We start from the raw sequence: 25,215 nt of genomic DNA on the forward strand, positions 1-25,215 counted from the left end.
GTTGCGTCCTGAGAAATAAGCTGGCAACATGTATAATCCTTCTTCTCGGTGCTGGGATCTTCTTTGAATGCAGGGAAAATCAAAATAAGTCATTTCAGATGTCTTAGCAAGCCAGATTTATTGAAGGCCTCAGGAACAAGCCAGATTCTCTCATACTCAATTGTTCTCCTCCCAGCATCTCATTCATATGAAGCAGACTCTGCTGATCAGGCCTCCTGGCAGCTTAAGTGTCTGTTCTTCACTTCAAAGTTTTGACAGTTTGCTTCTGCCGCTGGGGTGGGGACAGTGCTTTTCCTGTGATCAGGCCCAGACCTACAATTTTTCTTGCAAACATTCCACAGCTGGGCAAAATGTATGATGCTGAAAAAATGCAACTACAATGTTTGTTGCACTTGTAGATGACTATGTTTTCACTATTTTAACCTGTTCATTCCAGACAAGCCCTGTACAGTACTCAGTACCGTCCTATTATTCAGTATTAATAATGAATGCCTTTTATACAGACTGTCTGTATTTTCGATCATGTACACTAAAGCCAAGCCCCAAATGTATTTCTGTAAAATCTGATGCACACAGATTAACACAGTTCCAGTTCAGACTAAAGAACAAGGAAATTGTCAGAATAAAATTATTCAATGAACAAAAAAGTTTTCCACAACACAATTAAAGCAATAAGCGTCATTAAAGGGCCGTTGCACCTTTCAGGAGGGATGGTGTGCATTTTACACAAGCACCTTTAAGGACACCAGATGGAGGCAGAGCAGCACATATGCACAAGTCATATTTGACATTTCTCTTCATACTACACTTACATTGAGCCTGAACCGAATAAGTCTGAGCACAAATCTACAATAGCGTGTTACACTTGCTATGACAATAAACAACCTATAGATTATACTAAGCAGTGACCAGTACTATTTAGGTTGGGGCCTGTTTGGACATTTAGTCTCATTTTATATTATTGCATGCATTGTTCTGTTAATAATATAAAGGACATCATGTAAAGTACTTTATTGTACATGTAGGCTGCATGTTGATTGATAGATGTCGCAGCTGTACAGTGAAATATAGAATGAGCTATGTGCGGTGAACCCGTTGGATCATGTGTGATCCTTCTCTCAGAATTAGGACAATCATAAATAAAACACATGACGTGCAACCAGCCTGAGTCACGTGTGCCCAGCCTGAAGCAGCGAGGGATTTGGTAAATGGTGAGCCTCCGGTTTCAGTGAAGGGGATCGCATTTCCTGCCACATTGTGAGCCACTTGTCAACCCCCCTCAGTAGATCTACACAGCATGCGCTCTGCTGAGCCAGCCTGCAGGGGGCGAGTGAGCACCGTCAGCAGCGTGTGTGCATCAGCGAAAGTGTCCGGACACACCGGAACCATTGAGTTCAGAGGGACAGACGCGGTCCGGGGACACCTGTGTGTCTGCAGGTCATTCAGCGCCTCACTCGGATCATCCTCCCTCCAGGTATCTATCTTCGTCTTTACATGTCACAGCCTGTAGTTGTTGTTGTTGTTGTTGTTGTTTCACAGACACGTCTCGTCGGTGTGTTGCTCTGAGGCTGCTGCGCAGCATGGTCTGCAGAGAATGGGATCTCCCGTGCTTCACGCGGTAAATGTAATGTGACGTTGTAGCCATGTGACCAGAAACCCCGCCACACATCCAAGCTGATGGGATCTTACTAAGATGTTTAGATTATTGTGGATGTGAAGTTATGTGCACATTGCACGAGTTAGTAACGACATGTAAACAACAAACATATCAGACAAATGCTTTTGCTCTCATATTTAATCATATTGGGTCATTTACAACGTAATACTACTACTGTAGGTGTAGGCTACAGCAGCATATTCACTTTCACTCATTTAGTTTTAATTATTTATGTTGTTTTTGTCTTTAATATGCTATAGGGTTAGGTCCCTTGGCAGGAGGTCAAAGTTCAAGTTCACTTACCGCAGAGCAGGCGCTGCATCTGATCACGTTGGTCACATATTCTGGCTACCCTGCGAGAAATGGATTCTCAATCTGTCTTATTTAACAGATCTTTAATGTCTTACTGAACCCTACGTTTATTTTAAATTTAATTTTTAGATCAGATAAGATAATCCTTTATTAGTCCCACAGTGGGTTGGCTGGTTACTGTAACAATAATTAATACAGTTAACTCAAAATATATGAACGCATAACCTTAAGGATATATCTTGATTTAGATCTTACTTTTTGCAGCTGCTTGTCATAATAATATGTAGTAAATTCAACAGAACATTTTTTTCTGTGTATGTATTGCAGCAGGTTTTAGTGCTCTCATGACCTGTGGAGAAAAAGCACACAGTTTTATTAATGTGTTTGACTTTATTGTGTTGTTTTACTCATGCAGTTTCTCACACAATTTAATGCGATTCATATTTTTAAAGAAGATCTCCAAGTCTAACTCAAAGAGGCTCTTAAAAACATGAGTTGAAAATTATAGAAAAGGATTTTAGTTGAGGGTTTCTTTTATGAACTGTAGCCTGAAAAACGATGCAGGTTAATTAGTTCTCTGGCAAAAGTGCCCAAGTGACAAATTATATATAATCATTAATTTTAATTATTTGTATTGTGGAGTGTCAGCTGATGCTGCTTACATATGGATGGCAACAGAAAACTGAAGTAAGCAGCAGTTATAATAATCACTGGGATTATAATAACTTCACTTAGTAAAACTTGTGCCAGATCAATGAGGAAAGCTGGAGTGAAACTACATTTCATTATTTTAGCTGGATGACTCCTTCCCCTGCTAATAACTGGCTTAAGTGTTTTTAGCTGGTTTATTCAGTTGCAGTGGTTCTTGCTCAGTGTGTGTAAATAGCTCTGTCCTTAATAAAACTTGAACTGTTAAATGGACTACAGCTGCTTTACACTTCTCACTTCCTGCCAGTCTCTGAAATGTTCCTTTTTTTCCTTTCTTTCCTTCAGGTTCTGCAGGTCAGAACTCTGGTAGACATTGTATTAGAGATTGGAATTGCACATGACAGGCCCTTTGGATTGCCCTTAAAAGCTTTACAAGCTCTGTTCCCTGCCTTGCCCTTTTCAGTTTATCTCCTCTTGTGTGCAATATAAGGTTTTTGTGTGTGTAAAAGGTCTGCAAATGTCTAACATCTGCAGTAATAAGTAGTTCCTCTCAGCCACAGAAATCACTGGTCCTGAAGTTCCTGAACCGCCTCTTCAGTAATCCGGGGACTATACTTCTGATTCGTGAAGTCATTTGTCATCAGAATGCTCAACATTTGCACGAATTATGTCACCTCCCGACAAAATTCTAGTACAGTGGAATCGGCTTATATTGATCATCTTTGTCCACGGATGAAATTTATCACTGTAAGCTTCTGTATGATAGTCCTGGAACTTGAGGAAAAGGTAACAGCGCTGCACACAGCTGGAGGAGATGCTGGGGCACAGAATTCAATTTAGATAGGGCTGAGCAGATGCTAATCTGTGGTTTCGACTCACTCTGTCTCTCCGAGCAGTTCTCTCTCTTCTCTTTTCTCTCCCCTAACGAATGGTTTCATAATAACGACCCAAAGCACGATTGAGCCCAGTCAATATTAAGATGGGTGCCAAGACACAGCAAGTATATAGTCCTTTTTGGTCGGGGAGTAGATTGACGGTCTCATAACGGAGCTGCAGTGACCCGTTGAGTGGCTCTGTCTGCATGGACTGTTAATGAGGCGTGTCCATAGTAGGACGTGATTGCCTGAAAAACTTCTCAACAATATAATATTTGAGGACATTTTTTTTGCAATGATAGAGGAGCTTCTTCTGTTGCAAGTGTGTTAAAGGCAGCTCACAACTTGTAGCTTCTTAATTAATGGTTTTTATACGAAAAGTAAAATAAGATGTTTCTTACACTAACTTTTTATTACATAGCACACAACACGCATATTGAAATGGACGTGTGTGTGTGTGTGTGAGAGCCTGAAGCCATTCAACACACAGTGAAGTTGAACCTGTCCAGAGGACAGAGATGACTTCATCATTACCTCACCCTGCTCTGCTAGAGGACTTAAAAACATGTGGCTCCACTCTCCCTGCACACGGCAGATTGATTGAGCCTTGGATTCCAATGTTTTCCCTTTGTTAGAGGAGGACGTGTGTGTTTGTGCGCAACCAGGCTTGATTTTATTATGCTGGATTTTCTCGTCTCTCCCCGGGCTTTGGCCTCATCTGTCATTTATTTAGTTTGCCTCTGCATGTAGCTCTGGGGTTTGGTCAGACAGGACCGAGGGCCTGTTGAGCTGAACGGGATTGTACCCATCAGCTTGTGTGTACCTGTCTGTTCCACCCAACGACACCAGATGAAAAACTCAACAGGAATAAAGATTTTATTTACTGTGATTTATGCAACTATATGATCCAGTGGGACACAGGCTCTCCTATTGAGAGTTGAGAATGATCAGAAGACTAATTCCACTCGCATGCCTAAGGGCCGCTGCCAGAATTGAGATTTTATTACCCTTGTAGAAAGTCAGGCCAGTCAAACTAGCTGGCCGCTTGCTGTAGCTTCACATTAACGTAGCCGAGTGTGACATCAATATTCTCATTTAACTCGGGACGAGAAACCGAGTAAGCATTTCTTTCAAAATGTCAACTTAAACGTAATCTCGAAATTCAAGTTTGCCTTGAGGAAATTAGAAAGACAAACGATTCAAGTTGGATGTTTTTCCAGGAAGTGATACCGAAGCAAATTAAATGAAATCCTCCTCCTGTTTTCTGATACGCCCATTGAGCTGAAATAAAAAAAAAAAGCTTTCTAACTATAGACCTGAGGTTTGGGTATCTAATGGCAAATGTAAGGCAATTTGTTAGGAGCTGAGGCATGGTCACACATTGCAGCAAATTGAATCACTGTGCTTTATAAATATTTAGGTTTGGTTGCTTGTTGATGTAGAGTCTCAAAGGGCTAGTTGGATTTTTGCCAAAATGCTACCCGGACGGGATCATGCCTGTGTTAGTCAGCCCCGATCATGAGAGGTATATAAAAGATGGGCAACATGACGGCTCCCTAAAGTGAAGTAAAATGTCTTGATCCCCCCCCGGGTGGCTGACGCTACTAGACTGACTCTGGTTGGTATCGGGGACATTTGGGCTGGAAGTGGAGACGTGTCGTCCATCTTATTTACAGTCTGTGCTCACAATTCTTCTATAGCTTCATTAAAAGATTTTGGACTGAGCTTTTTACTCCTTCTGGTAGTGTAGGGATCTTTTAGGGATTGTACATCATTTCAATAAATTAAAGCTTTCTGTTAAGTTTCCTAACTGCTTTATAGCTGTTGGGAAACACGCTTGTTAGCAGGGGCGGTAATGGAGCAATTTCTTTTTAGAGTTTATGCATCATCAACTCCGGTCCTTAATATAAAAGTTTTATTCTCCAACAGAGGAGTTCAAATTGAAATACAACGCACAATTACAATGCGGCAAATTAGTTACAGTAGCTTCCTGGCTTTTTTAATGACGGTTCTGTTAAAGGTCAGCACTGTCATACCAGCTTGATCAGGACAACAGTGCAGATTACAATTGACCAAGTTTGAACTCAACACCAAGCACCGAATTTAGATTGAACTTTTACATGATTCCTCCTGTTTATGTGCTTTGTCTGTTTGGCTCTATCCAGTTCGGTTTGCCCCCACATTCTGACAACGTGCCATTGAGCTGTGCGGCTGATCTCCAACTTCAGCGTTTCATTTTTTGATGCTCTGACTGATGGAGTCAGATGAAACTGAAGTGTCTATTGTGCACGCACAGTCATGCTGCTGTTGGATGCGATACATGTGTGGGCCGAGTGTTTAGATTCCACAGTTGTTTGGTTGTCAGAGCCAGACGCCCCAGCCGGGTGGGGTTAGAATAACTTTATAATACACTTGTGGGTGGATGTATTACTGAAAGCATCCGGCCCCACATGGAGCACAGCTGACTGTCCAGCCGTCCATATGTGTGTCCATACGCCATCCATACGTGTGTCTGTTTGAGCTCATAACATGTTTGTGTTGACACAGGCCTTTCTGTGTTTGTGCATGAGGGGGCAGTCCCTGGCGGAGCATCAGCCCCGTCCAGCAGGGGGGCGTCCCCTTGCAGCGAGAAGGCGTTTGCATAGATATTAAGAGTGGTGTAGCCATGGTAACGGGGTCAGCCTCTGACCATGGGAGGAGGAGAGGAGCCAAGTTTTGGGCCAAATGAGCTTTTGAGGCAGACAGCGCCTCTTTGATCCCCGTGGTCGGCACCTTATTAAACTGTCGCTCTGAGAGTTAAACGTTAGAGATGGTGAAAGTTCAGAGCAGACATGGGAACATGGACTCCCCCGGACAATTACACCTCTAATGTTGGGGAGCGTTCGTGAATGATGAGACAGAATCGGTTTCGGGTTTATGAACTTGATAAGGAAATTCTGTCGTGTGAGACGACAAATGATCTCGTCTTTTAGCATTAGATAGCTATGATCCAAAATGCAGCAGATACATGAAGCTTTAAATCCCTGTTCAGTCATCACAGTTAATTGTGAATCTTACAGTGGACCGACTGATGAAATGCTGCCGTTGTGACCGGAGAACGGCTCTGATTTGGAATGCTATTCTGCCTGGGCTGAGTGCCAGTCATGAGAGCGAGTGTGCAGCCACTGTTTGTGAATTGGGGGGGGTGGGGGGGGGGGGGGGGGCTTCCCGACACTCTGCCCCGAGGGTCTGCATTAATATGGAGATTATATTAGAAATCTTCCAGGTCACCTCATCTGTCCAATTAACAGACTGTCATTTTGAATATTCCCTGTCAAAGTGCAAATGCCATTGGGGTTTGGATTCATTAGACAGTGTTTAAATCATTGTTCTTGGAACAGTGTGTTCATGTATGGTTCAATTATAGCTGTGTGTGTGTGTGTGTGTGTCTGTGTGTGTTTGTGTACACGTGTTTATGTGTGAGTGGCCATGTGAGCAGATTCCTATGGATTCCTTTATCATAAGTGTTGATCCCCTTCCTGTTTGGGTGGGGATCTGCAAAGGACGTACTGGCTATTTCTGAACGTGTGTGTGTGTGTGTGTGTGTGTGTGTGTTGTGGGGACCTAAATCTGCTTAGGCCCTCACATTTGGGGATTTGTCTGTCTTATGTGGACAAAAAGCAAGTCCCCAGAAGTTGAAGACGTGTTTTAAGGTTAGAGAATGAACCAGTTATTGGTGCGTGCATGTGCATGCCCTCGTGGGCACCACAGCTGAATACATTCTCTCCTTTCCTCACTATTGCTCTGCTGTTTTATTACCCTGCTATAAAAGTCCTACTTAAAAACGTAACTCTTCCATACATGCACACACAGACACATTAAACCTCACGGTTGGGCTCTGAATCCTGCTGTGACATTCAGCTCTGACGCTGAGCTTTGTTAACTCCCTGTGACTTTCACTGAGGACCTCCTTTGTTTTGTAATTGTTTAGAAAGATATACATCACTCTGTAACCAACCTTCTGTGTAATCATCATGCTGGTTTGCGTTGTGCGTTTTCTAAAGGGAGACACACACACTGGAGTTCGACTTCACCAACTATGGACACAACATGATGGTGGCCGTACTGGGCTAGTGAAAAGCATTCTGGGTAATGACATTTAAATTGTAGTATAACCAAAGTTTTGCACCGATTACTTACTTGGTAGGTCAACCACCAGCGGGGTTATTTTTTTATTTCTCTCAGTTTGCAACAGTTTTAACTTCTGTATTTGACTGTAGATGTTTAATTGTTTGTATATCAAATACCTACTGAGGTGTTTGAGGTCACAGAATGTGTCGTGGAGAAACAAGGTCAGAATAATACGACACAAATGTATGAAGATTTGACCTCAGTAATAATAATTGTCACATTATTTTACATCAGTGGATGCATTTCCTTTATTAACTCACCTTTCATACGGTGGCAGCAGTAATTTAACCCTGAGTAATTATAGATTAGATTCATACTGTCTATAATTCAATAGAAACGGTTTATTGTTCTGCTCTATGACAGAGTCTTGTGGTTGTACTGGAGAGGAGAAAACCTTATCATCAAAATATAAAGTCTCCTTATATTTAGGTCTCTAACTAATGATCGTTATCAATTATTAGGTTTGTAAAACACCAGAAAATGAAATGAGAAGTGTAGAACACCGACCACAAGCAGAAGCAAGATGATTGTGATTAAATGTCTCATTTTGTTGGTGAAAAAGTTAAAATACCAAATATCTTATATTTACTACAATGTAAAACCAAGGAAAACATGGTTAATTGTCTCATTTAAAAACCTGGATCATGGAAAGTTCGGCCTATTTGCCTTGAAAAAATACTTTGAAAATAGTAGGAGCAGATTAATTTTATTTTTACATGTTCATCGTTGCAATTCTACTTGCATACACATACCATTTTACTTACACACGGGACTAAGTGTAAGTTATAGTTGAATCCAGCGAATGTAAATGTGTGTGTGTTTGTGTATATGTGCATATATGATCTGTTGTTGGCCTTGTGTCCCCAGGAAACGCACTTTATTGCCTCACTGACCAAACACTTACATTTACCACATCATCTGCCACTGTTTTAACAGGCACACCCATGCCTCGGTTCCTGTTTGTGGACACGCAAACACACACACACACACACACACACACACACACACAAATATACGCCGTGGCATTGTCACATCACACACCCAGTAACAAATCACAGTTGGCTGCCCTGAGGCTCGCTGACTGTGTCCTGGTGTTAATGTGGGAATGTACTGTGCTGGGCTCCTCTGTTGTCTCGTCTCTAACTGGGTCAACTTGTGAAGTAAACATCTACTCTCCTCCTCGATTCGGCTCGGATAAAACGCTGAGTCAGCACTGCTGAGTGTTGTTGTGTTTTGGTGGTTATTTGTTGTTCTGAGTTATGGTTTCTTATTGATTGACCAAGCTTTACTTAAATATATGGTGTTGAAGGTGTTGATTTGATATAATGCGGAATTTCTTTTTATAAATCAGTGCAGCTGTTTACATCGGAGACAATTGAAGTAGATTGGACTGTGGTGTTTTGGTTCTTGGGCTTACCAGAGGTAACTTTTCAGTCAGTCGTGTGTTATGTGTCTATAACGTGTGTGTGTCTGTGTTTTTAGCATGGTGACTGGTCATGGTAACAGGATGTATTTAAAGCCACAGTACATGGGTAAATGGTTGGGGAGAGGGAGCTATGTGTGTGGGGACATTAGAGCCACTGGGCCAACATCGAGCTAATCCACAGTTTGTTTACGTCTTCGTCCTGCTGGATCCGGAATAGTCTTGTTGTCCTTTTATGCTGTTATTGAGTTACAAATGTGACCTCTTATCTATGCATCCAGAAATACCACTCCCCACACGATGCATACAAGAAGGCTCCAGAGTAAACCTGTAAGATATGAGGAATATCTATAACTGTCACACGGCGAAACGGCCCTGCCTTTAAAGGAAAGCTTCTCCCTCAAATATTTGAGTCCTGTGAAAAATCCAAACGTATTCTACCAATCAGCTCATTAGATTCATCATAGCTTTAATTCCAAGTTCCTATTTAAGTCTTAAGGCATAGTGGGAGAAAGATGTGTTCTGATGTGATGATGATTTATTTATACTAAATCCAAATAGGTTATTCTGGTAGAAAAGGTAGATGTGAGTGTGAATATCAGGCCGATTTGACAGGCGTGAGTTCATTCACTTGAACTCAATTTTAGTCACAGTGGGGGTTTCCCATTTCTTACACATTTCAGAGAGGGACATTTTTGAACTCATGTTCCAGTTCTGAACTCCTGACATCAGCTGCTTCTATACTTCATCAAGTGGAAATTCAATCCATTTTCCCTTCAAGCCAATAAATAGATTCTCATGACAAATACAGTCTCCACCTTATCAGTTCCCCCTCTTGAATGGACGCCTACATGCAGGCACTCACCGAGTTTCCACTGAGGATGTATCTGGTCGGAGCCAGGGAGAGATACCGTGTCAGTTGTGTGTGTAGTGTCGTGCCACACGTCTCGGACTCATGTCGCAGGATGGGAAGTATGGGACGGCCATATTTCCTTTAACTCAGCAGAGGAAATCACTGGATCGGACCCCATCTGTTGTTCTGTCCCTCCAGGACGGTCACTGATTCACTCTGAGTGGGAAGTTAGACAAACACAGCATGCAGCACAAGGTCATGTGATATGGCAGCCAGGCATGTTTCTGTGGCCTTCATGGGCCAATGACACAATGTGGTGCTTCAAGAACAATTGTTTACGACTCTGACAAGTGATGTCAGTCATCTTGTTGGTAAAGGGCGTGTTATGGTGTTTCCTAAAGATTAAGTCATGGGTTTGGGACATAACAACAAGAGGAGAACATTACACACTCTATTTGTTCTTGCTTGAAAGTTCGATTGTGGACGCCTTAAAACTCATCAGCTTGCCCACCCCCACTTGTGGTATCACTTTATAACCCATCTCTTCACATTCAGCTATTTATTGATACATCTCTTTTTCATTGATTTTGAACATCATGTTACTATTTTCATTAGCAGAGCAAAACTGTAGCACTCGATTAATAGACTTACATTGTAGTGATAAACATGTAGAGTTTCTGTGATGGTGTTGAGGTTCTTCTGGTTTCTGGTTCGTTTATTTACAAATTCTCTGGCATCTCTGTTTACTTCGGAACAATGGCGAGGAATGTGTTGGACGCTGATAGACAATAAAGACGTTGTCCGTCGTACTTATTATTTCTTGAAAAGAGTCATGAGACTTGTTAACTGTGACTTTTCAGCAAGCAGTTCTCTTAATTCATACTTTATGATTCCCGAGATTGAAATTAAACTGTATTCTCCGATACTTTGCCATGAGCACCAAATGCTGGTCAGACCTGCCAGTTTGTGGGCTGGAAAACAATGGTCCACATTTAAAGATACATTAGTCTCACATTAGCCTTTTTCAGTTGTTTGGATTGACCAAAATCCATTCAAACAGATTAAGTCTTATCTTACTTTCCCCTTTTCTCTGAAATATCTTAATTCAGGGAATTTTAAAAAGTGTCATAGTTGGAATAGCTGTGTATGTAGTAGATATTATATTTTTCCAACCATTTTGGCAGCATAGTTTGATTTTGCATGTTTCAACTACAGCATTTGGCTAATATCACATTGTTAAACACCTTGTATCTTCACAAGACCCTGACTCTGTAACAGCTCCCGAGACGCTGCTGTACGGCTCAGCCTGACTAATAACCTCCCCAAAGAGGAGTGTGCCTGTTGGGCTTAATAGTGTATCACATTTTTAAAGTTGTTATTAGTAATGAAAACAAAAGTGAGTGGGGATGTGTCTAGGCTAGTTATGTCAGATACTCTGCTTAAACTCATCCTTCAGCGGCCCTGTTAATTCAGCTGTGTGGTTGATATGTTCAGAAAGGCTTTCTAGAGAGCGGCCTGCTGCCAAAAATGAACACAGATCAACCTAAGAGAAAGTGACTCATCTCAAAAGAACAATTTATATCTTTCTTGACTGTTGAATGCTTGTCTTGTCTTGTGTTATGATTGTCTGTATATTGGTGATCAAATGAAGCTGTAAACTCTTACAAAACATGGAGTTTAATTGCTCTCCCCAAGTCCTGCAGGTTACGTTGATTGGTAACTCTGAATTTGAATGTAAGCATAGAGGGACATTTGTTTTCTTTTTGCGTCTTTTCGTGTGTTAGAAGTGTCATCATCCCCCTCAAACATTTGATTCAACAGTTACACTTTGGAAAAATATCTGGATACATGTAGTGCTGCAAATGGTTTTGTGTGGGTTTTAATGGGTGGGATTCGCCTTCTTAAATGAGATTGTTTGTAATATGAAGTGTTCACTGCTATTTTGTTTTGTGTAATGGATAAGTCACTTCCCCAAAAATCTAGTTTGAACGAATTTGACCCGACACGCAGTTCATTCTAATAAACTCAAATGCCACAACTCAACTCAGGAAGAGATAATTATGATTGAATACTAAAGAAATGAAACAAATTATCTCTCAAACTGAAATGAGAATATTGTGCATCAAGGCTTCTCTAGATCAGTTTTCTGTTCACATAATTGAATTATATCAATAGCGGAATATTTAAAAATATATTTAACACAGGGTTCTGTCACCTCTGTGAGTGTGATGATACTGGTTCCATGTGTGATTACTTGGATAAATAGGTTCATTTTCACACCTGACTAACATTTTACAAAATGACATCTGCAGATGTTTCCAGCTCAATGAGCACAGTCGGCCATCTGCTCTGATGCTGATGTATAACAGATTTTAACACATGCCAGCATGTTCTTTAGGACGAATCATTTATTTTGCGTCTCTGGCTACAGTTTGACCTCTCATGTTAACTTGGCCTTCCTATCCCTGCCTTCCCCCGGGTCTCGGCCATCTCAAATAACTGACATCCACTAATTCAGTTCCAAAGGCACAAATCAGCTCAGCAGCACTGAAAGGACCAGCTATTATCCCCTTAATAACTCTGAGTTAAGTGAATCTCCAAACACTCAAACCATCAGAGAACGACTGGACACTGCAGCTCTCACGTTGTCTCACTTAACCTGTTTGACAGAATCACAGTAATGAAATGTCGGGATTGTTTTGTAACTGTGGCAAAATAAGCAAAGTCAACTCTTATTTTGTCCTAGGGCTTTTCTTTTATAATGTTACACATCAAGCCAAAAGTCAAAGACTTTGAGGTGCTGCCTTTTCATTTAAAGTGACCTCCCCTCCCCTGGTAAGGCTAACGTGATGAGGCTAAAGGGGGACGTGTTATGTGACTGGAGAAGTCACATCCACTGAGTCAATTCACCGAGGCCACCGCAGCGGTCAGCTCAAAGGTTGTTATGTAACTGTGCTGGTTTTCCTTGTCTCTCTGCATCTCGCCCAAAGTAAAAATTATCACTGTGTCAAGTCCAGTGTCCAACTTAGTAAATGACTTGAGGTGCAGTTCATTTTGGTGGTTCCCATTGCTCTGGTTAGAGGTGTTGCTGACAGTGAGCTCGGTCTTTAGACCAAATTTCAGGGTAGGTAATGACACTGCCCTTGACTTTTGTCCCAGTGCCTGCTGATCTTGGAATGTCTCCATCTTTCTGTGCGTATTCTGCTTAATGTAAATGCTTTATTTCCTACACTAAGGCAATTTTTAAAAGAGTGATTTTATTCTATGACACTCAGAGATTTTATTCTATTTATACTAAATAAGTATAATTACAGCTGAAAGTATTAGAAGTTTCAGGGAGAGGTAGGGACTGAATCATAGAACCATTTGATAATTGAAACACATCTGAAATCAAGGCTCCATTTCTACTTGATCAAAGGACAGTTTTGATAATGTAATGGTTCCAGGAAAAAGGTTTTATTTTCTTTCTTTGTTCAAAAGTGTAGTCTTCCATTAAAAGGGATAATTTCTTCATTCCATGATCTGACTGCAGCAGCTGCACTCAAATGTCCATTGAGGCTGGTTTAATAGTAAAAGGACTCTGTAAGAAGTAAAGCAAAAATACAATACCTGATGTTGTATTGTTTTCTGAGTTCATCATGTCACTGAAGTCTTAGAGCAGAAATCAGAGAGAAGAGGTTTCGCGATCACACAGACTCGACCTGAAGCACAGGACATTTGTGCAGCAACAGTATCTGAGTGCAAACAGTTTTCAGTAGGGGCAGAGTGAGTTTTTCACATGAGCGGGGGCTACTTGATAGAGAGGGCCAGGATTTGAGGGAAAGCTTTTACAAAATCTGTACGTGAAGTAAAGACAAAATGAAAGACAGTTCTCTCGGTAGGAAATGGGCAACACTCCTGAGATAGAAACCTAAAGCTGAGATTTGAGTATATTTGTTGTCACTAAAATGAATCACTGGATTTCTCTCCCAGGCCTTCACAGATGAGCATGAACAGTGATCTGCAGCTTCTTATTGCTTTATATATGGCTAGACAGGTCTGTGCTGTGGAAGAATGCAGACTTTCTGTCAACAAGCTTTTCTCATTGTCATTGCACACCAGAGAACTCAAGGGAATTTCATTTCTCTTTCTCCACTAAGAAAACATTCCCGGCAGATTCAGCAGGTAGTTTTAATTTCCTTTTTATTCAGTCAACCCGGACAGAGACGTGTTTCCAGAACGGCTGGTTCTGGGGTTTTTCACAATTCAGGTGTTCTACAACCTCTCGCACAACTCCCAGAGGTAGAACACTTACAATTGTACCTGCTGTTACATAAGGTATCAGCTTTTTACCGTTCTACTAATTACAAACCAATGTGTCCGGTGGTTTCAAACTAGGTATACATCTCATACAAACCGGTTCTGACTGGGCATAACCGAACCCTCACATTCATGGTTGCGCCGGTTGTTCTCTCAACATATTGTTCAATAATTGATTTAGAGGTAAATTTGGAATATTTTGACGTGCTATTCTGGGCCAATCTCAAAATTCCCGGTGGCCAATAACAATGGAATGCAGGCGTAGCACCCTCAGCAATAACACACATCACATGCTATCAATAGCCCTCATGTTCTCCTACACTGAGCTGTGCTCCCTGGTGTTGACACAGTTGGTGTTTGTGCGGATGACATAGATGGCTGTCAAGGGCAGATCGCCTGCTGCGCCGTGTAGCCGCTAGTACAGTGTATCCACTAGATTGAGGCCCAGCTCAATCTCAAACTGCAGACCGCTGTGACCAAGAACACACATGTAGAGGCCTCAAGAGAATTCACCCAGTGCGAATACACACACACGTACTAGGTAGTAATTGAACCACATCCAGAGATGTCAGAGGCTCCTGTATTATGGGGACCGTAGGGACATCATAATGAAAACATATGCACCACTTGAGGTTTTCTCCCTGAAAATGGTTCATAGCAAATGTAGAGGGGCATTTAACATGTCCTTTTGTAAGGATCTGGTAAGTTCCAAGGTCTACTGTATCTCAAAATAGGGCAGCTGGTTTGTAATTTGGGCTGCGTACTCAAAAAAAGATGTAAAGTAACATAAATCCATGTTAGGCACCTCTTAGAAATGAAGCCTGTCCTAACCCTAATCCTATAAATGAAACAGACCCCAAAAGTCAGCTTATAACGAACCACAGTTATGGTTACATATAATTGTGAAGCAACCTCAAACTGTGACCGATTTCTTCACCTAAGACACTTAATATGGCAGAGAGCTGTCCTGGTGAGCTGCTGCAGGCCTCAGAAGACTTGGATGCAGAGAGTAACAACATGTTTGTGTCTGTTTTTGTCCTAGTTGTCGAGACATCATTAACTCAAACAGTCCCTCGGGAGGTAAGACTTTTGCATCAACAAGCACCATTTCAGCTCTTGCTCAAGCTATTGAAACACCTGCTCATTGCATCAGTAGAATATTTCTGTCTGGAGTATTATTTATGCCGTAACACTCATAGTAGATGGGAATGAAAATAAAAAAAGATCTGCAATGTAGTGTCGACTGAAGTGGAAAGTTTTGGGCTGCCAAGCGATCGCCTCCACCTCCACACTCCTTATGGGTTTTTTCAAGGACTCAAAATGTACATGGTCAGTGCTACGCTCACAAACAGCCTCTGGCCAGACTTCCTAATGTCTTATATATATATATAATATGTATTTTTTATACTTTAAAAAGACAAGAGTGACAGCACTCAATCTATAGTTCCATCTGTTTGTCAATCTGTAGAAAAGGCTGAGATCACTTTCCTATTCATTTTAATGGAGAAAAAACAACAAGTCACCTTTCTTCTACCCAGAAAATTGGGACTATCCCTTTCTCCACCTTCCAAGTCTTTGTAGTCACACATCACTGTTTTCAGCTTTGCTTTATGTCAATTGTTCCAGCGCTGGTTCATGTGAAGAGCTTTTTGCTGAACGGGCCACAGCTGCCAGACGTTATTTCCACTTTTTGATAAATGGATCTCCTCTTCTTTCTTGCACATTATTTTGAAAACCTATACCAACTAAACAGAGATAATCTAATTTGCTGCAGCAGTTTCTGCTCTATGTAACAGTCATGCATTCGTGAGTTTGGCAACTTTCGAGGTGTGGTTCTGATTTCTTCTTTCTTTTCCCCTCTTTAATACGTCACTGCTTGACTGTCCGTTCTTGTTGTGTTTCATATTTTGTGTCTCAACCGTGTCAGTATGTTAACTTTTAGCTGTCAAGGAGTTTTAAACTTTTCAAATATCAAAGTAAATTGCAAATTAGATTAATTTTCAAAAAGAAAAACAGATTCTTGTTTTGCGCATTTTGTCAGTTTTTCTTCAGTGATTTGGATATATATGTTGAAAGACAGCATTTTTGATATATATGGTCAACAGACATATTGTGTGACATGTGTGACAAATGGTACAGATATTTCATTTCCAAGATACATATGACTCATTGTATTGCTGTTTGTAGTGTCTTGCTTTGTAGTGCCTTGCTTATACATGTTAAGAAGTTAGTTTCCTGCTTCTGTTTAGAGTCATAATCCAAAACTCATCTAAAGATACCTGGTGGAAGCTTGTTTCTTCTTCATCTTTCTTGAGGACCATCATAACCAAAAAGCACAAAAAACGTCTTGAAGCGAGTGAATGTCTCCAGAAGGCAGGGTACAGCACCATTTTGAGCTTTTCTATTCTCCTTTAAGTTCATTTTAGAGTTTTTAGAGTATGCAGGAGGCATACTCAGATGCCAAGTAAAGTATCTTTGCAGTATTTTGCTTTGGATGTTGTGAAATGTGTTGTAAGACGCAAGAATGCACATTGAGGAGGGTCGTCTCTGTCGATCCATCCTCTCTTTTCCATCTCTGTTACTTGTTATCTGCCTCCTCTCACAGGTCTTATCTTTCCCTCCCACTCTCCCTCGCTCCCTGTCAGATACTTTCAGTGCATCTCTCTCATCCGCTCAGTCCCAGTTTGGCAAATCACCGAGGTCCAGAGCTCGTGAGGTCATGGAGGGGAAACATTGCAGCTGTGCTCGCTGACGTGTCTCATAATGTGTCAAATACCTCTCGCAGTCCTGCTGCAGTCTGAGCGGGGCGACAGTCCTTCTCATATCTGGGCTCTTCATCACTGCATGGGACCATTTGAGCATTAACCGGGTTTGTCTTCTTTATTACTGCAGCTTTGGCTGGTAGGTAATATTGTGCTTTCTATCTAGATCAGTATGTTGAACAATGGTACTGCTGCAGCCTTATTAGGAATTTCGGACTTATTAGTCTTTAAAGGGACAGTTCACTGAAAAATGAAAATTCACTCATTATTTACTCAGCACGATGACGATGGAGGGGCGGTTGTCTTTGAGTCCACAAGACACTTGAGGAGTATCAGGGGTAAACGGTGTTGCAGCCAAGATGACCCTTCTTCTAAAATAATGTAAAAAAACACAACTTGCCTCATACTGTTCGTTTGGTGTGATCCAAGTGTCTGCAAGCCCCGACATTCATATTTGGCTCGGAACGGCGTCATTTACACCATGTTTTAAGTAGGGTTGGGTACCGAGAAACCTCTGGGTCGGCTTGGAAAGACTGGGGGCGAAGGTGGCACGATGACCACGCCGAGAAAGGTTTCACAAAAGCGTTTGCTTTTGGAGGGGACTAAGGCGGGCCGAAGCCTTGCCTGCGACAGCCCCAGCCGCGGAGATACGGGGGGTCTCCGTGTGATGGAAGCGAACCTCAGTCTTCGATTGGCTCAGGCACCGAAGTCAGAGTCACGAGTCAGCGTGTGTGTGTTTTGTATTTATTTTTATTTATTTAAGTATAGTGTCAACTTTTGTTAACAGTTCATATATTATTCATAGTTTTAAGGTAAAAAGTGTTTTGTATTTATTATATCATAATCTTCTTCTATCAAAACAGGTCATATATTAGGCAATGAAAAAAAAAAGGCTTTCTTAAATGTCGTCAAGCATCGTTTCTTTTTAGTAAAGTATCGGATCAGGCACCGGTATCGTTTTTAAAGTATCGGTTTAGGCACCGGTATCGGATAAAAACCAAACGATACCCATCCCTAGTTTTAAGCCTAAATGTCCTCTGATGTCCTCCTCGGAGGCACCTTCACGTTCTCATGGACACACCAGAAAACTGCACACACATCCAATGGCATGCTTGGAGTTTGCATCCCTACGTCTGCTAGCATCGCTACTTCCGGTAGTGGACTTTATATAGTGGTGAGTAGATAATAGTGGTAACGATATAAATAGCTGCGTCTTTTCATTTAACATCGAGGACCGAAAACTGATAAACATTGGCTCCATTAAGTATTTGCTCTAAAATGTTCTTATGCACTCAACATCTGCCCTGATCAACAAATTTGAACTTTGTGTTTTTATTATATTGTATATCGTAATTGTTTATTGACGTAGTAAATCAGACAATTTCTTAAAGGGTGAGTTTAGATTTTATTACACTCAGTCTAAGCTTGTTTGAAAACTGTCAGGGATCTGCCGCAGGATTCCTACTTGAGCTGTCAGCTTTGTTTGGATGTGTTTGCCATTTAGAGTGCAAACGACGGCAATGACATCTGGATAATCTCCTAGTGGTCCATTTATAGATTACACCATAATAGAAAGTGGATTAACAGCTGCTGATGTGAATCCCTTAATGAGTTTCATGGTGCTTTCTGTTATTTCATTTGTGCTGGTAGCAGGAGTACAGAAGTGAGGTGCACTGTTGAAATGAATTAGTCATATTAAGCCTTTTGATTTGTGTGGACTTTTAATAGTTATATTGAAACACAAGCGGTTTTCGGATATTAACTCCGGAAAATGTGTTACTGGACATTTGGGAAACAGGTTGACATCTTTGTGTTTGTCTTCTACGTGTATCACAGCTCGGTTTTATCTTGAGATATTCGTACTCAGTTTCAAATATGTCATATGTTAGAAACAAATTCAATAAGTCCTCTCTGTTGCTGTGATTTTCCAGACCTTTTCCAGCTGTAGTCTCACATGCGCTCACTTGGACATTTTCTGGATATTTAACTTGGGGCCTGGCAGGAAAAGAAAAGTTTAAAAAAATTGTCCAGACCAATAGATTCAGACGTTTACATTCTCACATTCCCAATAATACTGGTTAGGCTGAACCAAACACTAAACGTGAGCCACAAAACCAAAAAACTGCAATGTTCTATAGCGCTGAGGGGAACGGGTGATCATTCTGTAGGTTTGTCTCTAGAAGTGACTCCTTCACATCATACAGTCAACAATATAGTTTAAAAAGATCTCAAAACATAACAAGTCACTTTACTTTCTCTTTCTGTCCAGCAGGCTAACAATTCCTGTAAACGTGTCTCATGTGATTTAAGTCGGGGAGAGTTGTCGAAGGTCAGGGAGTGAAACGCTTGGCGTCTCATGAAGTGTGTCCATGTAACCAGATAACGAAGACAGAAGCCGAGGGAGGAAAGTAGAGGAGGTGTTCCTGAGGCTTTTGATGGTGTCAGCACGAGGAGATCTGAAAGAAAAGTTGAGAAGAATCCAGAAATACAAGAGAGGAGACCAGAGGTTTAAAGCACATATGACTGCAAAACCATTTACTGGAGTCAGAAAGCTCGGGTCAAAACTTTCCATTGGTCATTTTCCTTTTTTTTTTCTTTTTCTTCTGTACAACGTCTGTTCTCCTCCTGCTTTCCTCTGCCCATCTTTTTCAACTCTTTTACATTTCCTTTGCCCAGCAAGGCTGTAAGGAGCCTGGTCCTGATCTCATGCACCTTGTTGAAATCAGTGTTAATTTTGGCAGCTATTTTTGATTTAGTCTTAGTCTTTTGACGAAAATCCATATTAGTTTTAGTCACATTTAGTCATTTTTATCCTTCTTAGTTTTAGTCTAGTTTTCGTCGACGAAAACTCAGAACATTTTAGTCTAGTTTTAGTCACATTTAATAGCCACATTAAACTCCTTTTCTATAAAAAACATATAACTGCAGCCTAATAGCTTAAAAATATATATTTAATTTTAAATGTGAAAATAAAAAGGGAGAGCAGGTAAGACTGGAGGCGAACAAAGAAACTGCAGCTCGGTAGAAACCAACTGCAGCTTCTGCTCTGATCAAGAAGCTGCGGCTGATCTCTTTGAAGTTTTTATACTAAAAAATTGTAACATATTTAGTAGACTTGTACACTTACATCATCCCCAATTTTTTCAACAATGCTCAAACTCCGCTTTGCTCGTCTCTACTAGAACCTCTGGAACAAGTGACGGCTCTCGAAGGAAAAACCAGTTATCCAGGCTGGTCCGGCTGTTTTTTCCCTCCACTCTATTTTTTTATTGGTCACTTTTATTGGAATAATATTATTTATTTCCGTTTGCTATGCAACCTATATGAAAAACTTAAATACATGACATCAACATCATTTACTTCTTAGTCACGTCTGGTAGATTTTCAATGGCAATGGTGGTGAAGACAAAAAACTCCCATGATCCCACGCTGCTTCATGATGTCATCAATCTAGATTGTATTACATTTTTTCGAGAGAGGCATAAAAGTTAATAAAAGGATTGACACATTTTTGGGGATTTTCTAAATCCTGCTTGTTATTCTGGCAGTTGAAATTGAATGCAACGTTTAAATGTCCATCTCAGTCTGGCAGGAAATAACAGCAGATTACAAAAGAGATCTTCTCTTGTTCAGCCTTTTATATTGTTGTACACAACAATCAAATAATATCTTAATGATTTCAAAGGTTGACGTGATCAATCCATCCTCTTTTTATTACACCACCCTCTGAGAACCTGCATCATTTATCTGAACAAGTTTTCCGACTGGTCCATTTCCTTTTATGATGGTCTGGAGACTCAGACCTGCCACCAGTCTCTTCCCTGTGAAAATGCAGCTTTTCAAACCCCCAGGCGGCCATCAGCTTCTCTGTGTTCGATACTTGGTGCAGTTAATCGACTCTGTGATCGTAGACACTGCACTGACTCTGCACTTGACTTGCCGTCTGCCGTCTATGCCGCTTTCATTCGGATGACATCACAGTTGCTCTTATCTCAATGCTAATCCAGAACAAACGTCGGCTGCCCACAGATCAGCCTCTATATAAACACACATGTCACTTCAAAATGACACTCATTTTCTATTCAAGTATTTTTCCAGTTAGTTTACATTGTGGTGGCATTGTAATCGCTGGCAGGATAAGGTTTTTCTCTCCGTGAACAAAATGCTACATTTGATAATGGTTGTGTGGTTTTCAAGAAGGTTTTGGAAACGATGCAAAACACACAATTTTCACACCAGAGCCCGGGGTTTGCATCCAGATTACCATCAGTGGTTGGATTGATGTAACAAAAGCACTGTGGTTAAAGGGGAAAGTCGTGCTCTGTTCATTGTGCTTGAAGTCACTGTGAAAGTTCTTCTCTATTAAACAAGTGAACACTCTTAGCCAAACCTTAACCATGTACCGTTAGTGCCTAAACATCACCTTGAAAAACTTTTATACTTCAACATTTGATGTTTTGGGAGGAAAACAAATACGTTGTCGGTGGTCATTATCTTCTTTATCAAAGATTTTTGAACTTTAACAACATAACATCTTTACTATAGTAGAAAACATAATGCAGTCGCAATTTCATGACCTGTATTTGTACACAAGCGTAGTTTTCATGAGACAGGGTAGCACACAATAGTGGAGCTTTTTGACATCCCCCAGAAACGGGGATGGGGGAACTTACTTTGGTCTTTGGTTTGAAATCGACCAGCGTGAAGATGATATTTCAATTCAATTGCACTAAATCACCAAAGACATAATCTCAATGTACTTAACATAGAGTGGAGAATAGTTAATGATTACTGTCCTCTTCAGTCAGCATTTTTTTTAATCTTACTGTAAATGTATAAGAACTGAAATAAAAATACAAAGTCTACAAATGCACAGACAATATCGACCTAACCTGATTGAAGAGCTATTATCCACCACCATTAAAAATAACGTCAGTGGTTGTTGTTTTAACCACATGATATTTTGATGCAGAGACATAAGATAATCAGTATCTTTGTTTCTGTAAACCCTGTTTAATTCCAGACAGAGAGTAGCCTGAGCAGAACTGATACTTAATGACCCTCTATCCCAGTTTGATGACTCTCAGTCTGCAGGCACTCTCTGTCCATTTGAATGTTTCCTCCTTCTTCCTGGGAAGCCACAGAGCAGTTGGATTTCTTCTGGGGTTTTTTGGACATTTTTAATCGTTTGTGTAGATATGTTTCTTTTGGATACATTTGGAAGGGAGGGTCCTCCAAAACTTGAAAGACGGCTGCATACCTCGTTTATACAGTAACGGCCATTCATCTCTGAGTCTGACAGGTATTTGTCTTTGTCAAACACAAGTCACTGTGATGACGTGCAAACTGGCGCCAGCTTAGAGACGACCCTGCAGGGCAAAGAAGATTTGAATAAGAAAACCTTTTACTGCAGAGATGAGGAGCTGGTGGCGGATACAGTTATAGAAACATAACAAGTCCTGGAGGCGTACACGCACAGAGATGGATCGTATAAAGGGTGGAAACAATAAAAGGCCTGCAGTTCTCCGACTTTCAGGGAGATGTCTTTGTTGTAAATCATAGACACTCCTGTGCACATCCACCGTGCAATGACGTCCAGCCCAACCCTGCTGCATGACATGGGTTGAGTTAATTACAAGTTTGTTCCTGTTACTCCTGTCGGTCTTGTCAAATCTATTGATTCAAGTCTTAACATCTTGACGGAACAAACCTGGTGAAGCTGATTTAATTGAGATATTTGGTTCGGTCGGTATAAAAAAACAAAACATTGTGGTTAGACCGAGATGATAATGGAAAGGTTCCCACTCTCTCTCTCTCTCTCTCTCTCTCTCTCTCTCTCTCTCTCTCTCTCTCTCTCTCTCTCTCTCTCTCTCTCTCTCTCTCTCTCTCTCTCTCTCTCTCTCTCTCTCTCTCTCTCTCTCTCTCTCTCTGCAGACCTGGAAATACACACACATATACACACACACATGCGCACACACATTAATCAAAAAGGGTCTTTCCAACATCTGTCGTCTACTTATTTGTAGTTATAAAACAGTTTTTATTATAATCAGTGTGGGTGTGTCCCTGATTAATAACAGCCGTCTCGTCTGTGACTCATCAACAGCTGGAGGAGGGGTTTTGTTTATGTACGTTTGTGTGGGTGTGGGTGTGGGTGTGTGTGTGTGTGTGTGTGTGTGTGTGTGTGTAAGACTGATTGCAGATGTTGTGTATGTGTTTTGTGTTTTACGGCCGTATCTGATGAGAGTTGCTGGACTTTGTTTATAGTTGTGTCAGGATGGAAGCGAGCGCTCTGGTCTAGTCGGTGAGATCGTATATCTTTAGCGTTCTGGCTGTATGCTTTTGCGGTGGAGGTCGTGCTCGACTCTGGTTCTGAGCCACATGATGGGTCTTTTAATGGTTTGGTGCATCCCAGCCAACTGCAGAGTGGCTGCTGTCTGTGGCCACAGGTTGACCACGTACACACATGTACAGTATTTAAAGAGACTGCACTCATGTAGACGATCTCTTCACTTTCCCTACTTTTACATATTTAGTCAAGTGCACATGACATATAGACACCGAAGACTCAACTCACTCAACAGCTCAAACACGTTTCACTTTCAGCTCTGGTGGCCTGTGGGCCTTTGTAGTGCTGCGAGGCCACAAAGGACAGCTTTGTGTTCTGGGAGGCTGGGAAAGTTGGACTGAAACACGCCGCACACACACATGCCCTGTTGCTCTCTCTCACTCACGTGCACGGACACGCACACTTTGGCACTGTCAAAGCCAGTGCACAGTTCTGCCCGGCTCAATAGGCTGATTCATTTGAGCCTCCTCATGACACCAGAAGAGAAAATGCAGTTGCAGTTGAGGGAGGACGAGGAGATGAGGAGGAGCGTTGCAGCTCAGGGATCTGCAACTCAAGTCTGACGTGACCTGACACTGGTCGGGTCAGTCTTAAAGGAAAACACCCACCTGAATTTTTTTTTTCATTTTCTCCTCTCCTGATTTTATATGAATGTCCATCAAGGCATCTGGGCTGAAACAGTAGAACTAACAGCATTAGTGTCATCTGTGGATAAAGTACAAGTGGCTTTTTGCTTGATCAGGAAAATAAAGCTGGTAACTTTACTCATATGTAAGTTAGAGCCCAATTGATAAGGATGATACTAAAGCTTGATATTTTACAGTTTAACCATAAACTTAATGATAAATAACTTCTTATAAATAAAACACGACCAAATGCTTAGGCCTTTAATAAAGAAAATACACTTTTTGATGTGAATTGTAAACATAACCCAACAGATCTTTCTTGCATTTCTTTAAAATAAGTTTTCCTCTCGGCAAACAAATACCAAAACCGATATATATGTGGTAACTCATTCCAGAGTGAATCAATCTGACTCTACTTGTTTTAATCATCTCATGTTTTCATTTTATAAATGTTGATAAATGATTCACACACCTGGAACTCTAGGAATCCCGAACCAGGGCTAAGTATTTATCTCCATTGTGGCTCAGTTCTGGTCAGAGGATCTCCATTTATAATTTCATTAGTGTCATCATAGTCGCCATAAAAGTCCACAATACAAACATAGTAACTCATTGACTCTCTGCTTCGTCCCAAAAACTGAAAACTTAGAGGGGTCTGACAGCCTGCATTACACAGAGTTATTCAAAATGGAGCCACACAGTGATGTCAAAATATTTTCACTCTTTAGTCATTCTGTCCCGATGCAGAAAAACACTCCAAAAGTGTCCATACCCCTTTTGTTTCCAATAGCACATCCCACATTAAATGGATTTTCTCTGTGGGAGAGATTTGCAGTTATTTTTTTAGCAGATTGTTTTTATGTAATGTCACCGTCACTGGGTCTGGCAGCCGGCAGTGGAAATGTGCGCTGGTGTGCAGTGGGTGTTGTAAGTAACGATGCTTGGCAGCGACCTGTGTTTGTCTGGGTCTCTCGCTCCGTGTGGAAGAGGTGCACTCCTCCCCCCCCCCCCACCCCCGAATATGTCTAAGATTTACTGCATGTTTTAACTGCTCCCTCCGGAACGCACTGGGAGATTAGGTTGGATGTTCATACTGTCGAAAGCAGATGACTCTTTGTTCCCGCTAACCCCGATTCAATTATCGCAGGAGCTGCCGTCTTGTTCTTCTAGGGGGATGGTTTACACGTGTTCAGCTGATCTCAAGTCACTTTCAAACAACGTGCCCTTGTCACCGTTCTCCC

General features: G+C 41.2%; 1 protein-coding gene and 1 long non-coding RNA gene across 3 annotated transcripts in view; one reads left to right on the plus strand and one right to left on the minus strand.

Annotated features, from left to right (window-relative positions):
* Window positions 1-1,067: 1,067 nt before the first annotated feature.
* Window positions 1,068-25,215, plus strand: part of add3a (adducin 3 (gamma) a) — a 96,161-nt gene continuing 72,013 nt past the window's right edge. The window contains exons 1-2 of one of the 2 annotated variants that reach the window (XM_062386923.1): window positions 1,393-1,474; window positions 15,280-15,317. The gene's annotated coding sequence lies outside the window, so the exon portion shown is untranslated. Of the gene's footprint in view, window positions 1,475-15,279; window positions 15,318-25,215 lie in introns of both variants that reach the window. The other variant, XM_062386922.1, reaches the window with a different exon arrangement.
* LOC133954207 (uncharacterized) lies at window positions 8,983-13,660 on the minus strand. The gene is made up of 3 exons (XR_009920760.1): window positions 13,548-13,660; window positions 9,951-10,154; window positions 8,983-9,413 (listed from the first exon to the last, which is right to left on the minus strand). It is a non-coding gene; the product is annotated as an uncharacterized LOC133954207 (long non-coding RNA).

Source organism: Platichthys flesus, chromosome 5 (genome assembly GCF_949316205.1).
Source record: "Platichthys flesus chromosome 5, fPlaFle2.1, whole genome shotgun sequence".
Taxonomy (NCBI): domain Eukaryota; kingdom Metazoa; phylum Chordata; class Actinopteri; order Pleuronectiformes; family Pleuronectidae; genus Platichthys; species Platichthys flesus.